This window comes from Doryrhamphus excisus, chromosome 21 (assembly GCF_030265055.1).
Source record: "Doryrhamphus excisus isolate RoL2022-K1 chromosome 21, RoL_Dexc_1.0, whole genome shotgun sequence".
Taxonomy (NCBI): domain Eukaryota; kingdom Metazoa; phylum Chordata; class Actinopteri; order Syngnathiformes; family Syngnathidae; genus Doryrhamphus; species Doryrhamphus excisus.
Window position 1 is genome coordinate 2,222,887 of NC_080486.1, and position 14,488 is coordinate 2,237,374.

Consider the following 14,488-nt stretch of genomic DNA (forward strand, 5'->3'; position numbering starts at 1 on the left):
AAGTGAATCTCTCCCCCCCAAAAAAACAGCAGATGATGTATTTGAGGAACAAAAACAGCATCGTTTCATGAGCAGGCTTCCCTCAGAGGGACGGGGGGGTGATGTGCAGTTCTGCATGCACTCCTTAATTAGGATGAACTTGTCAAATATTCCATTATTAGCACGAGTGGCTCATAAAGGGGGAAAACAAAGACAGACTTTATTTGCTTCCACACTTTGAATTTCCACGCTATTTTATAACGACGTGCTAATAACGCGAGTAGTACAAGAGGAAAATAAGGCACTATTTCATGTCATTGCAACAGTGTTTTAATTATTAATGGCCTCAAATGACTTGTGATCAGGGTGGCGGGCATGGAATGCAATATGGGACAATTGGCGTTCCCGTTGTATGAATGCCATGTTTTATGAATCTGATAGCTTCTGGTCAAATACTTTCCATAAAGGATCCTTTTGTATATGTGGGAAATTTGGAGGAAAAGCTTGATGTCTTAAAGGGAGAGTACTTGGGCTAAAAAAAAAAAAAAAAAATCTCATGTGTTATGCAGCAGGCAGGATGGATGCGCCTTGAGATACGCGTTTTGCTGAGCCACAGTGGAGTGTTTGATTTCAAACCATTTTTTTTTAGCTGATCATTATGTTTTATTAAAAGCATCACAGCTCATTAAATGAAAAAAAAAAAAAAAAAAGACCGCAAACGGTGGGAGGGCAGGCGTGTATTAAAAGCGGAACCGTGGAGAATAAGCCTTTAGTGGAAATTCCGAGCAAATAAATGCGACTTGAAGAGCTGCCAGACTTCAGAAATGTCTTATTGTCTCACATGACTCGGTTCCACTTGAAGCTTGCGGTCCGATGGCGCTGCGTGGTTTTGTGTCGTCCTGTCGGACCGCAGGGGGACGCCATCATGCACATATCATTAATATTTAATTAGGATAACACCGCTGCAAATCACATCAGAGGCGACGCATGCCGGATCATATTGTCTGATCCGATCGTGCGATCTTGCACCGCTATCAATTACAACTTGGGCACCCGACTCATTTTGTTTGAGGCTCGGATTGGTAATTTGATTTCTGGCTCGCTCACTTGATTTCCCTTACCCATTAATTTCATTTGCACTTGCCCATCAGTGCGCGCCGCACATGTTGAGTCACCCGCGTCCCACAGCTCATCTTAGCCCGCTTTTATTAATACCACCAGATGTGGCAAGTGGCGGGCCTGACACTCATCCGGCCCGCAGCTGCCACTCTCGCTCATCGCCGCCGTTGCCCGCACGTCTTCTCGGAAACCTCTCGAACCGGCCACTCGTCACCCCTTGCCAGCAGGCTCCTGGATTTGGAGTCGCGAGCGTCTTCTGAGCCGCCGTTTTGCACACTTCCTGCCAAATACGATGGAACCGCTCGAGTTTATGCCCTAAAAAAAAAAAGCATTATTAGACATGAAATAACACCTCTATAATCACGCAACATAGTAGACATAACAGAAAACAATGCCTACATTTTGCAGTAAATGTGTTCCAGTACTACGGGAGCTAAGTCGGGGTGGGCAGGAAGTGATGTCACGGGTTCAGAGTTGAGTTTTAGCTTGATTTAGCGAGGGTTACGGCCCGAACTGTAGTCCGTGTTATCCATTATTCATTCATTCATTTTCTACCGCTTTTCCTCACGAGGGTCGCAGGGGGGTGCTGGAGCCTATCCCAGCTGTCTTCAGGCGAGAGGCGGGGTACACCCTGGACTGGTTGCCAGCCAATCACAGGGCACATATAGACAAACAACCTTGCACACTCACATTAATACCTATGGACAATTTGGAGTGGCTAATTAACCTAGCATGTTTTTGGAATGTGGGAGGAAACCGGAGTACCCGGAGAACATGCACACTCCACATGGGGATGGCCGAGGGTGGAATTGAACGCGGGTCTCCTTGCTGTGAAGCCTGTGCGCTAACCACTCGGTTATATTTGTAAATAAATTATTTTGATGCAAAAAAACCCTGAATGTGGCAACATCCAGCACCATGGATAGCGACAGTGACACACGGCTCATTCATTCATTCATTCATTTTCTACCGCTTATCCTCACGAAGGTCGCGGGGGTGCTGAAGCCTATCCCAGCTGTCTTCGGGCGAGAGTACTGGGTACACCCTGGACTGGTGGCCAGCCAATCACAGGGCACATATAGACAAACAACCATTCACACTCACATTCATACCTATGGACAATTTGGAGTCGCTAATTAACCTAGCATGTTTTTGGAATGTGCGAGGAAACCGGAGTACCCGGAGAATGCAAACTCCACACAGAGATGGCCAAGGGTGGAATTGAACCCTGGTCTCCTAGCTGTGAGGTCTGCGCGCTAACCAATCGACCGCCGTGCCGCCCGTTATCCATTATAAGATCATTTAAACCCTTTTAACAAAAGCCTCCAGTCTGGTGCTTGTGTGTCTCAGCCGACATTACAGTATCATTACTGACACTCAGTGACCAATGAATGCGTCTTCTGAATGCCCCATGTATTGTACAGTCTATGCCTGCAAAAAGGCTTCGCTACACATCGCAAAATAAGTCTCGGATCTCCACTAAATTATCACTTGGCTACAAATGATTAGAAAGATTTAGAAGTTTAAAAATAGCCGTATAAAATAATGTGATGCTGTGGTCCAAACCGGTGCAGCGTTATTTAGAAGTTAAATCAGGAAGTGACATGATGCAGACAAATGAGGGGTTAACCAAGCATGTGTTTTTGATATTAAGCCGATTGTGAGGCGACGGCGTCGCTAATATAACGAGCCTTTACCAAACATCCATTTAGAGGATAAACACCAAACCGCGCAGCCAATTAACCTTTTATCCTGCCGCCATCAGTGCAATCCCAAACTGTCTTTATTCCTCCACACCAACCAGGAAATTGAATTCATTTGCTGGAAGTTTAGCGGGAACGTAGGGGCTTAAAATGAAATAATAGATTTCCCCCATGAAGAAAAACACCTCTTGAGCAGCCAAATGAAGCAAAATCCCTTTTGTATTGACGAGCTAATTGAAGAGCGCCACATGGAAGTGACTTGTGTTATTGCAATTTTAAGCAGGATAAATGGAGGCGACACAGCCCCCCCTAACCCCCCTGCCCCGCCTCAGGCGTGCGTTCCCAGCATGCTACGATGCTTAAACCAAACCAAGCCAAGCCGCTCCCATACTTTATATGTAACGTCTCAAGAGCGAGCGTCATGTCTTGACTCGGGAGTGAATTAGAAAGGAAAGCCCAAACAATTATGAGGATTTAGTCCCGCCTCAGTGGCGGCGCTAATGCCGCTTGTCTTTGAGGGGGGGAGCGCTCTGTCTTGGTTAGCGGCACTGACACCTCCAGCCTTTAAATATATATCACTTGCGATGTTCGTTTTTAATGACAAAATGGGAAAACTTCGACTTTTATGAATCTTTGAATTGATTGGGAATATCCGATTTTCCTGACTAGAAGTTGTTCTGGAGTCAAAAAAGCATCATGAAGAGCAAAATAAAACCTGTTTAAGTCGCTTTTATGATGGAGTTATCATCAGAATTCACAAAAGACAAACCCAGAAAATCTACACAAGCGTAGAAACGTAAATGTCTGAATGTTCCCAAAGGCAACACTTTAATACGTGTGACGTATTTCAGCGCCACAACTTCATTTTTGTTTTCAGAAATGACCTAAAATTAACAGAATTTTACTTTAGTCAGTTGGGGCTGCAATCTCCAAGCCAGACATGCAATTTTATAAAAAAAAACAAAACAAAAACACAGGCATCATATAGTTGCACATTACTTACAGACATGTACCGTAAATGACTCCCATGATGCGGAAAGTACAGGAAGTACTGCATTCCTGAATTCGACATTGTTTTGATCTGACAAATATTAAGTAGGTTTAATCAGAATGACTACAGCTCAGTTCAGATATTTTGTCATGAAGTTTTATGACACCCCCACAAGCGGTGAAGTCCGTCAACAGCAAGTCACGCCCCACTTCCTGTCCTGAGCCGAGTTCTGGCCTCTCAAAACAATATGCGTTCAAAAGCGCAATACATTAACGTTGCAAAAATGCCTAAAACTGCATCATAAGGTCGACTCAATGAATCACAGTGGCCACTAGGTGTCGCCAAATAAAACACCACAACCACACTTTTATTTCAAGGTAGCACATGATCATATCTGTATATTTTATGACATATGAGGCACAGGAACAATATTTTTTTTCTCCCTTCCAAGGAATTGCGTTTATACATTACTGATAATGGATCTCAATAGAGTTTGCAAGTGCACCTAATGTTTTGGGAAATGCATACTAAACTTCTTTCTGGGTCGCCAAGTGACCTAGTTGCCAATTTACCTCACTTTTCAGCCCCCCCCCCGCCAGGCGAAACGGTCGCCATCACCCCCGTGGAATCATCCGTTTCATAAACAACGCCGAACTAAAAGACATTTGCGGCGTATAATAAGTTGGCGTAATTAATGTCATCGATTCACATCTGTGAGGAGAAATGCGATTTACTTCTTATCGCATTTGAAAAGTCCAAGTAAGTTCCGGAGGCCCCCGTAACTCGGTTAGCGCGCCAGTGTGGCGAGATGGAGTGGGCCGCTCTTCCTCGGTGATTGATGAGTGCGTGACGGCTAGGCTATTAAAGCAAAAAAAAAAAAAAAAAAGAAGGAAAGCTGCAGTGTATTCAGCACCCAACGGTAACGGGCAAGATGTCTTCTTGGGTATTATTTCTTCCATAAGTGTAAACACTATTGGACGTTTAAGTTGAATATGTTTCTGTGGTAAAATATTTCAAAGTAATGAGGACAGTGAATGCAACAGAGCTGCCGCGGTAATTTTCTTATTTGTCTGCAATGTCAATAAGGCTTTTGTATGCACAAATCTTTCTTGCGGTGGGTAAAAATCAACCCCAAGTCATCTAATGGCTATTTTCTTAGTTGCTGCAGTGGAATCCAGGTTGGTGGTTTGAAGCTGACTTTGCACTGAACAGGAAGTCATCGTGTAGACAGTTGTTACGCTATGTCGCTCCGTCATTTCACGCCGCTTAATCAAGTCAACAACACAACACATCAACAAACTGACCGTTTTTTCATAGAAATTACAAAAAACAGTGAAAGACTGGAACAGGAAGTGAAAAACTGAAACAGGAAGTGGTGAAGGAAATTAAGACGCTAAAGAAAGTAAAAAGATGTACTTTTTGCACACTTATTTTGTATCATGTGTAGAGTAAAAGTTAAAGAAAATAATTATGTTTGGATGGGCCTGTACCAGGAAGTGAATGACAGAAACAGGAAGTGAAAGACAAAAACAGGAAGCAAAGAAGGAAATGAAGATGCCACATGTGTCGTCAGCACGAAAATTGTCAAACACTGTAAAATACATCAAATATTTCGTGAAATATTTCCAAATAATTTCCTGAAAGATATACAGTATATGATTTGAACAATGTTATTTATTTTCTATCATGTAAAAAAACATTGCGGTGTAAAATAAAGGTTTAAAACTAAATGACAATTGATTGTCAAGATGTGAAAAACAGGAACAGGAAGTGAAAGACAAAACAGGAAGTGGATAATGAAATGAACACACCTGTAGATAACCCTACATTTTTCATAGTCATATTTTATTAAGTAAATTATTTTTAATTCATTTATTTTGTAAAAAAAAAAAAAAAAAAAGTTCAGTGTAGAAAAAAAGAACAACACCTCTGTGTTAGCTCAAACTTTGTCAAAGTGTAAGAACGCATTAAAAAGAGGCAAAAAAAAGTGTGAAGTAGTACTTTTTGGATATTATTGATGACCAAGGATGGCTAATGTCTGGAGAATATTTGCGAGAAAATCGATGTTTCTTTCCTCGGGCCTGCTTGGAAGCTGTTACCTGGCTGGCTTGAAATCTTCCAACGCCAAGGGAAAGTGCATGATTAAATGTATCGTGTCCACATGGTTCTCATCCACGCATAAAAGCCTTGCCATTGTAAGTGCTAGCCCAAGAATACTGAATAGAATTCAACCTCAACGTGACCATGACTGATGATACTCATTGAGATGCGATACGCTGTAAAATCATCTGTTTTATCTAATTATGACTTCCTATCTACTTTAAACACTCTGTTGTAGTAGTAGTAGTAGTAGGTAGGGATTTGTTAATGTTCCTCAACTCATATTTATTTTTTACATAAATTAGGACTATTTTTAGCTATTCCAACATAGTTGGAATATGAAGGTGGAATATGAAGGTGAAATAGAGTGCTGGTAGAGGAGCGAACCATATACAGTCATCGTCGCTCACCTCTCCCTGTTCCTCGATGACAAATCATTCATTCATTTTCTACCGCTTATCCTCACGAGGGGTGCTGGAGCCTATCCCAACTGTCTTCGGGCGAGAGGCGGGGGTACACCCTGGACTGGTGGCCAGCCAATCACAGGGCACATATAGACAAACAACCATTCACACTCATATTAATACCTATGGACAATTTGGAGTCGCTAATTAACCTAGCATGTTTTTGGAATGTGGGAGGAAACCGGAGTACCCGGAGAAAACCCACGCATGCACGGGGAGAACATGCAAACTCCACACAGAGATGGCCGAGGGTGGGGAAAGACAAAAAAAAAGAAGCCAAAAAGTTACCACTTCCACACAAAATGGGAGAACTCATTCATTCATTTTCTACCGCTTATCCTCACGAGGGTCGCGGGTGGTGCTGGAGCCTATCCCAGCTGTCTTCGAGCGAGAGGCGGGGTACACGCTGGACTGGTGGCCAGCCAGCCAATCACAGGGCACATATAGACAAACAACCATTCACACTCACATTCATACCTATGGACAATTTGGAGTCGCTAATTAACCTAGCATGTTTTTGGAACGTGGGAGGAAACCGGAGTACCCATGCGTGCACGGTACTCCAGATGACCGAGGGTGGGATTGAACTCTGGTCTCCTAGCTGTGAGGTCTGCGCGCTAATCACTCGACATTAAAAACATTTTTATGGCACATTGAGATCAATATGAGTGTACTTTTTTTAGCAGATTTAACGATTTGCGAAGCTGCAAGGGAATTAGCATTTGTACGTTATGGATAAACATGGTGTCGAACTGCATGCAAATCAGGCAAAACCGGTTTGGATGAGTGCATTTTTGTTTAAAAAAAAAAAAAAAAAAAAAAAAAAAAATATATATATATATATATATATATATATATATATATATATATATATATATATATATATATATATATATATATTTTTTTTTTTTTTTTTACATTTTTTTTTAACAAAAATGCACTCATCCAAACCGGTTTTGCCTGATTTGCATGCAGTTCGACACCATGTTTATCCATAACGTACAAATGCTAATTCCCTTGTAGCTTCGCATATATATATATATATACACACACAAATTTGCAACACTTCAACACCATATTCTTTGACGGAAATGATTTGGCAGCTTGCTCAGACATGGCAACCAATGTGGGAGTCTGAAAAGGTTATCATTAAAATAGTGATCAAAAGAAATATCTTTTGGAGGCATTGCAGGTGATTTGGAGCCATGAGATGCTTTTTTTTTTTTTTTTTCTCCCCGACACACAAGGGAGCTGTAGTGGCGGCGCAGGGAAGAAAACTCACATATACTGTAGCTGGGAATAGATAATTCATAAACTGAATCCCCCAAGACGCCAGAGCACATATATACATCTGCAAATTGTGGCTTGATGAGAGTTTAATCGCAAACTAATGAGCGTGTCAGCGCCCCCCTTTTTAAATATGCAGCTCAAATACGCTCACAATACTCGGATAAGCACGCCTTTTCAACGTTTCTTTGGCCTTTTTCCCAGCGTACGTTGTCGAGACGGAACCACAACAGATGCACATGCATGCAATGAAGAGCGCATGCAGATGCCGATTGCGCTCTGATCGCCGGGTACAGGTGCTCCATTATTCAAAGTATCTCCTAGGGCTTTAAAGCGCTGACAGAGAACTTGACAAGGTTTCTTCCTCTCCTCGGCACCCAACCCGTGCCGGCAAAAAAATATTGCCAGAGCGTCCCGGGGGAGAAACGCAAAGGGGGGGGGGGACGTGATCTGGAAGAGACGGGCAGATCCAGCACAACAACAGCTGTTTTTAAATCACAACAACCTGGGGATGGGTTGTGGGTTATATTTTATGGGTGGAGAGGGACCACCGTGTTCATTTATTCATCTCCAACCATCAGTGTGTGTGTGTGTGTGTGTGTGTGAGTGTGAGTGTGAGGTTACTTGCCAAGCTACAGCGTATGACGCCATGCATGTACAACAGTCACTATGTAAAAAAAAATCAGCAATTCAGTCTGGGTTCACTCTGCTGCTGGCCTCTAATTTCAAGTATGCAAATATCAATACTGTATAGCCTGCTACGGTATCGTCCATACATGCAAAACACATCAGATGTGGTGCGGTAAGTCCTTCAGAAGAGCCGCCGCACACTGACTTTGCACACTTTCAAATCCAAATAAGCTAGCAAATATTCACATAACACAAACGCACATGTAGGATTTGGTCCAGTGATGCTAAAAACACCATGTTTTGAGTTCCCGGGACACCCGAAAATTGGGACCAAATTGGGATCCACCTACTTCCGATTAACTAACATCAGGTCATGGGGGCGGCAGCCGAAGCAGGGACTAAGCCCAGACTTCCCTTTCCCTTATCCCTGTAACCATGTGATGCAGCCGTCTTGTTTACACTAAAGTTTGGGATCACTTGAAAATGTTTTCCAAAGAAAAACACATTTTAATGAATTTCACAAACAATTAAAATGAATCAGTTGATTTTCAAAAAAGGATCTACATTTTTGTACAGAGGCCTACTATCAACAACTGTCAGTCTTCTGCATCAATCTCCTGGTATGGCTGCTAATCCAAGTTCATTATTTTATAATAATTTTTTATAATAGATTATTAGAAAACCCAGCTAAAAATCTTAACTAAAATCTCTTACCGTGCTGTTAACTATTCCCTTCGGAAAGCAGCACAATATGGGTTTAACAAGGACAGAAAAACGATACAGACAAATATCTAGTGTGTAGTTTAAGACAAAGACGCCTCACAGGTCGTCACCTGCCAGCTGTACTTAGAGGTTATCACATGGTTTGTCTGGTATCAGGCCAGGTATCATGCCCCCAAGTGTCAGTATCGGGCTGGTCCTGGCACGCAGGGGCATGATACTGGGCCTGATACCAGACAAACCATGTGATGATCTTATTATCACATACTATTTAATCATGAGCTTATTATCACGTACTATTTAATATTTATTATTATACTAATATTTATTCTACTATTTACTATTTAACTGTTGACATGTTGACAGAGCACAGACGGCTGTGTGTTCACGCTCGTGCGCTGTTCTCTGATTGGTTGTTTCACGGGCACGATACCAGAGTGGACAGCTCCGGGTGCTGATACTGGACATGGTTAAACTCTATATTTTATCAGTATCACTGCCCTGGGCTTTGACACAGTATCATTTCGGCCTTTTCCCGTATCATTCATGGGCGGTTTCTAGGGTACAGGGCCAATTAATACTGTAGTATGTGATAACAAATAATACCCATCAAACACCAGTGTCCGTATCAACACTGAATCGGTGACTTCATCGCAGGACTGCCAAAAAAAAGCCAAAAAACATTTCCAAGTGATCCCAAACTTTTGAGCGGTAGTGTACGTATGAGTTCAACAGCGAATGACGCCATCTTTATCACTTCACAACAATGGACAGTCGATCGAGGAGGCATTTTTGTTTTGTTAAGCCAAATTTTACTTAAGTATCTCCGATAACTAAGCAGTCACAGTAGATGGACTCCACTGGTAACTTCATAGGACAATATACAAATACTATTATTAGTAGTCGAAGCAGCAACAATGGTGTCCACGCTACCCCGTGAATAATTATCCATGACATTATCACACCCTTTCGTGGGTAAAATTTAAATATAGCACTATTCCTGAGATATTTGAAGACTGCTTGTGAGATTGTGAGAGCTTTGCTGCACTGCAACTTTTCACCAGGGGGATTCTGTGCCGTTCTTCTCCTCTGATGTGCTTGTGTTACCTTTTCTTTGTGGTGCGTCTCCATCTGTCATGTGCTTGTTAAGCCCTTTGCCTCTGCCTCGACTTCACCCCTGGCACTCTGAACTCCACCCTTTCCCCGAGTTCTTGAATGCCAACCAACACCGGAGAAAACAAATCTCCCCAATATCCTTGGCATTGTTAGGGGAAGACTCCAGACAAAGACAGACACGCGGCGAATATCCCATCAATCTCCGGGATATTAGCTTCAAGGCAAGCACTTCCTGCTGCCGATGATGCAAGCCTATTGGTGCCAGCGTGAGCAAGTGCCAAAATAAATGACTGCTTTTATCTGATGACGGCGTGCCGTGTGTGGGTTGTGTGATTGCGAGATGAAGATCGCCGTCTTCGCCGTTGCTGGATTTGCTTGGTGTTTAGTGGGTGGCGACGGTCCGAAAACAGAACTTATCACTTATGCTTAAGATAACACTAAATCCTACAACTTTTGAAGGCTCTTTTCAAGTATCTTACGTATGCCTTATCTCGTCTAGACTTGTATTATTTAAGCAGCAAAGTGAGATTGACGGGGAATTTCATTCTCCTTTTCTATAATCTTTTTTTATTTTTATTTTTTTACTAAACTAGTCAGAAGTCAGACAACGAAGTTTGTCAACAGAAACCAACTAACAAAGCAGGTTAGCAAGTTAGCAGGCCCGTTTTAGCGGTTATGGGACCCCCTTAAGTATTTTTTGTACATATTTTTGTCACATTTGTTAACCTTTGAATACTTGTATGCTGTTCATCCAGGTACACATTTTGTTGCATTGCGCCGGTTCCAGTTTTGAGATCAGACAAAACATTCTAGACTGTCATTGGTTGGCTTGTAGAATACTTCCTGTGTGTATCCAGACACTTCTCCTTCCAAAAATGCCTTATTTTCTTCTCCGTCCACTTGACCGTGCGTCAACATTAGCACGGTTCGTAATGCATTGATTAGTTCCAGCCATTAATAACTCATCCCTTTTGCTTTTTAATTACCATTGTTTGCTCACAAGGAAGGAAGTTATATAGTAGCTCAACCCTGACAAAGATCTACGACTGAAGTGATGTCCAAAGTGGACCCGAGGGCCATTTGCGTGCCTGTGGTTAATATTTTATTGGCACATTGTAGAAATACAGTTGAACAAAAAGACACAGATGATGCAAAAAAAATGTTGCCAACTAATCATTTACTGTAATTCTATTGAGGCGTTGAAAACAAAATGAAGTGCACTATTAATGTGCAACCAGCAGAGGCGCTGTTCTTCCGTCTTAAATGGTTTGTGGCCAATGAAGAACAATACACAAGCTATTAGGGGTTTAAAAAATCGAGTTTGAATTCTACTGTTTGCTATTTTTATAAGAATTTACCCGAAAAGATTGCACATATAAACCAGTCAGAATTATGCCACAACATTTTTGATGACTACAAAAATGGAGGTATGTGTATATGCACTTGTTTTCAGTCACCATGCTCATGATGCTCGAGCATAAAGCGATGCAAACAGCAAAATAGGAAGAAAAAATGCAAACTAAACCAGCAGCTGGTGTTATATTTTTCATTTTGATACTGCTTCTACTACCAATATTCAGCACTTTCAACTTAAATGGCAACAACCTTCCAAAACAGACGTGCACTTCAATTTGTTTTCTCCTCCCGACTGCTTCATCTGCGCCAACACCATGTTTACTGACCTGGCAACATGTCATATTGTGTCACGTCCTAAGTCCTAAGAAGAAGACTCGCTGAACAGAAAGGTCAGAAAAGCATGCTCATAAAGACGTGTGGACAGCTTTTAGCCCGTGGCTTTGCTTTAATCAGAGCCAAACGCACTCGCAGTCAGAAAACACTTCTGATTTACTCATTCAACAGTGAACGTTGGCTCTGAGTAAGACCTGTAGGACTTGTGGCATTGAGGGCATTGACTAAGAAACGGCAACATTGTGTGTGTGTGTGTGTGTGTGTGTGTGCAGGTTGTCCTTGTGGCCAATCTGAGCCCTGGGCTGTTTCCCCCCCCCCCCATATTTTAGATGTCATCAGCATGTGAGATGAAGCAAAGCACCTGTAAGTCATGGTGTTAAGTCACTGCTGCTGTGCACTTCACAGTCCTTGGGCCAGTCCAAGGTTATTTATTTCCCAACTCACAAAGGGCAGCCTTCCAACAACAAATGCACTTTCAGCCCCTCACCGCCAAAAAAGTGCAAAACTAAAAATTAATTAATTAATTCATTTTCTACCATTTTTTCCTCACGAGGGTCGTGGGGGGGTGCTGGAGCCTATCCCAGCTGTCTTCGGGTGAGAGGCGGCGTACACCCTGGACTGGTCGCCAGCCAATCACAGGGCACATATAGACAAACAACCATTCACACTCACATTCATACCTATGGAGATTTTGGAGTCGCTAATTAACCTAGCATGTTTTTGGAATGTGGGAGGAAACCTGGAGAAAACCCACGCATGCACGGGGAGAACATGCAAACTCCACACAGAAGATGGCAGAGATGGTGTCATCTTACAAACAACATTTACCTCATCACACAGCAACTTAACACCCAAAAGGTACCATTAATTCATAAATGTTCTACCGCTTATCCTCACGAGGGTCGCGGGGGGTGCTGGAGCCTATCCCAGCTGTCTTCTTGGGGCGAGAGGCGGGGGGTACACCCTGGACTGGTCGCCAGCCAATCACAGGGCACATATAGACAAACAACCATTCACACTCACGTTCATACCTATGGACAATTTGAATTCGTAAATTAGCCTAGCATGTTTTTGGAATGTGGGAGGAAACCGGAGTACCCGGAGAAAACCCACGCATGCACGGGGAGAACATGCAAACTCCACACAGAGATGGCCGAGGGTGGAATTGAACTGGGGTCTCCTAGCCGTGAGGCCTGCACGTCTGACTCATGGTGTCATCTTATAAACATTTACCTCATCACACAGCAATTTAACACCCAAAAGGTATCATTAATTCATTAATTTTCTACCGCTTATCATCACGAGGGTCGCGGGGGGGGGGGTGCTGTAGCCTATCCCAGCTATACCTATGGACAATTTGGAGTCGCTAATTAACGGGGAGAACATGCAAACTCCACACAGAGATGGCCGAGGGTGGAATTGAACCCTGGTCTCCTAGCTGTGAGGTCTGCGCGCTAACCACTAGACCGCCGTGCCGCCAAAACTAAAAATGAATTTTGGTATTTTTCTTTGCCTAATTTTCCAGATGCTGACATCAATGCTTCTATGGCAACATGGTGTTTGTTTTTTACGAGCGAGTGTGAAGCATCCATTTGCGAAGGCTCCTCCATCACGATGAGCGACAGCCCACACCGCTCCAAATTGCTGATGAGCTTATTTTTAGACGAGGGTCTGCCTCGGTGTCTGGTTTCCACACGGGACTGACAGAAAATGTAGAGCACATTTCCGGGCTAATTCTTTGTAGCGCAAGCCTTGCTGCTCTGTAATTAACCAATTAACAAGCAACACGGCCCGGCAACACCACTCCTGATTCAGTTTGCAATCACGCTTTGTGCGTCTGCAAAGTTTTAATTGTGCCCGAGGCAATAACTTACTGTTTGTAATCACATTCTCCCTCTCCTCGATATTGCACCGCGGTGCGTTTGGGAGGTAGAAACTTACTAGCGCAAGCTATATCTGCAGACCTCCACGTTGGAGGTGAGCGCAGTGCACATTATCTGCAATACTTAGGCTTTTGCTGAGCAACACAATGCCAGTTAATAAGCTCGCCAAATTGTTTTATATCCTCGGATGAGAGGCGAGATGCGGGCTGGGACCACTCGCTCAACTTGTCCCCCCTCAGAGTGAGGCTGGCCTGGAGACGAGCGATATTAGACTGAGGATTTGGTGAAGGTTTGGACTTAAGATTAGCAACGTAGGAGGTAAACTTAGGCTGGTCTGAGGCTGTTTTAGGGTACGGTGTTGGGGTTGGTACTAAAGAAGAATAATGTAAGCCGGAATACAAGTTAAGTTAAGCCTGAAGGTTTGACTGCAGGTTGACTGTGCAACCTGAGGCAAGTCCAGGTTCCGCCAAACGTGAGTAAGGCTACGCTTAAGGCGAGTGAGATTGGGCGGGCAAAGGTTACACTGAAGAAGAGTTTGCCTAAGGTGATATTAGTCTTAGGAAGAGTAAGGTGGCTGATTCTGGACCAAACATGAGTAAGGCTACTCTTAAGGCGAGTGAACTTGTGCGGACAAATGTTAAGTAAAATTAGTCCGAGGACTAGTAAAGTGAAAGGCCAGTACAGTTGGTCTAAGGGGGAGTAATGTTAGTCTGAGGAAGCATAAGGTGACTGAAGCTGGGTTTGGGGCAAGTTCAGACTGGGCCAAATACGATCAGTAAGTTTCGACTGAAGGCGCCTAAACTTAGG

The 14,488-nt window shown here is 43.1% G+C and overlaps 1 protein-coding gene across 14 annotated transcripts in view; it reads left to right on the forward strand.

Annotated features, from left to right (window-relative positions):
* fbxo15 (F-box protein 15) overlaps positions 1 to 14,488 on the forward strand; it is a 100,290-nt gene that overhangs the window by 34,281 nt on the left and 51,521 nt on the right. The window contains exon 7 of one of the 14 annotated variants that reach the window (XR_009120651.1): positions 10,144 to 12,587. The exons of the other annotated variants lie outside the window; for them this stretch is intronic. The gene's annotated coding sequence lies outside the window, so the exon portion shown is untranslated. Of the gene's footprint in view, positions 1 to 10,143; positions 12,588 to 14,488 lie in introns of those variants that run through there. 14 annotated transcript variants of the gene reach the window in all.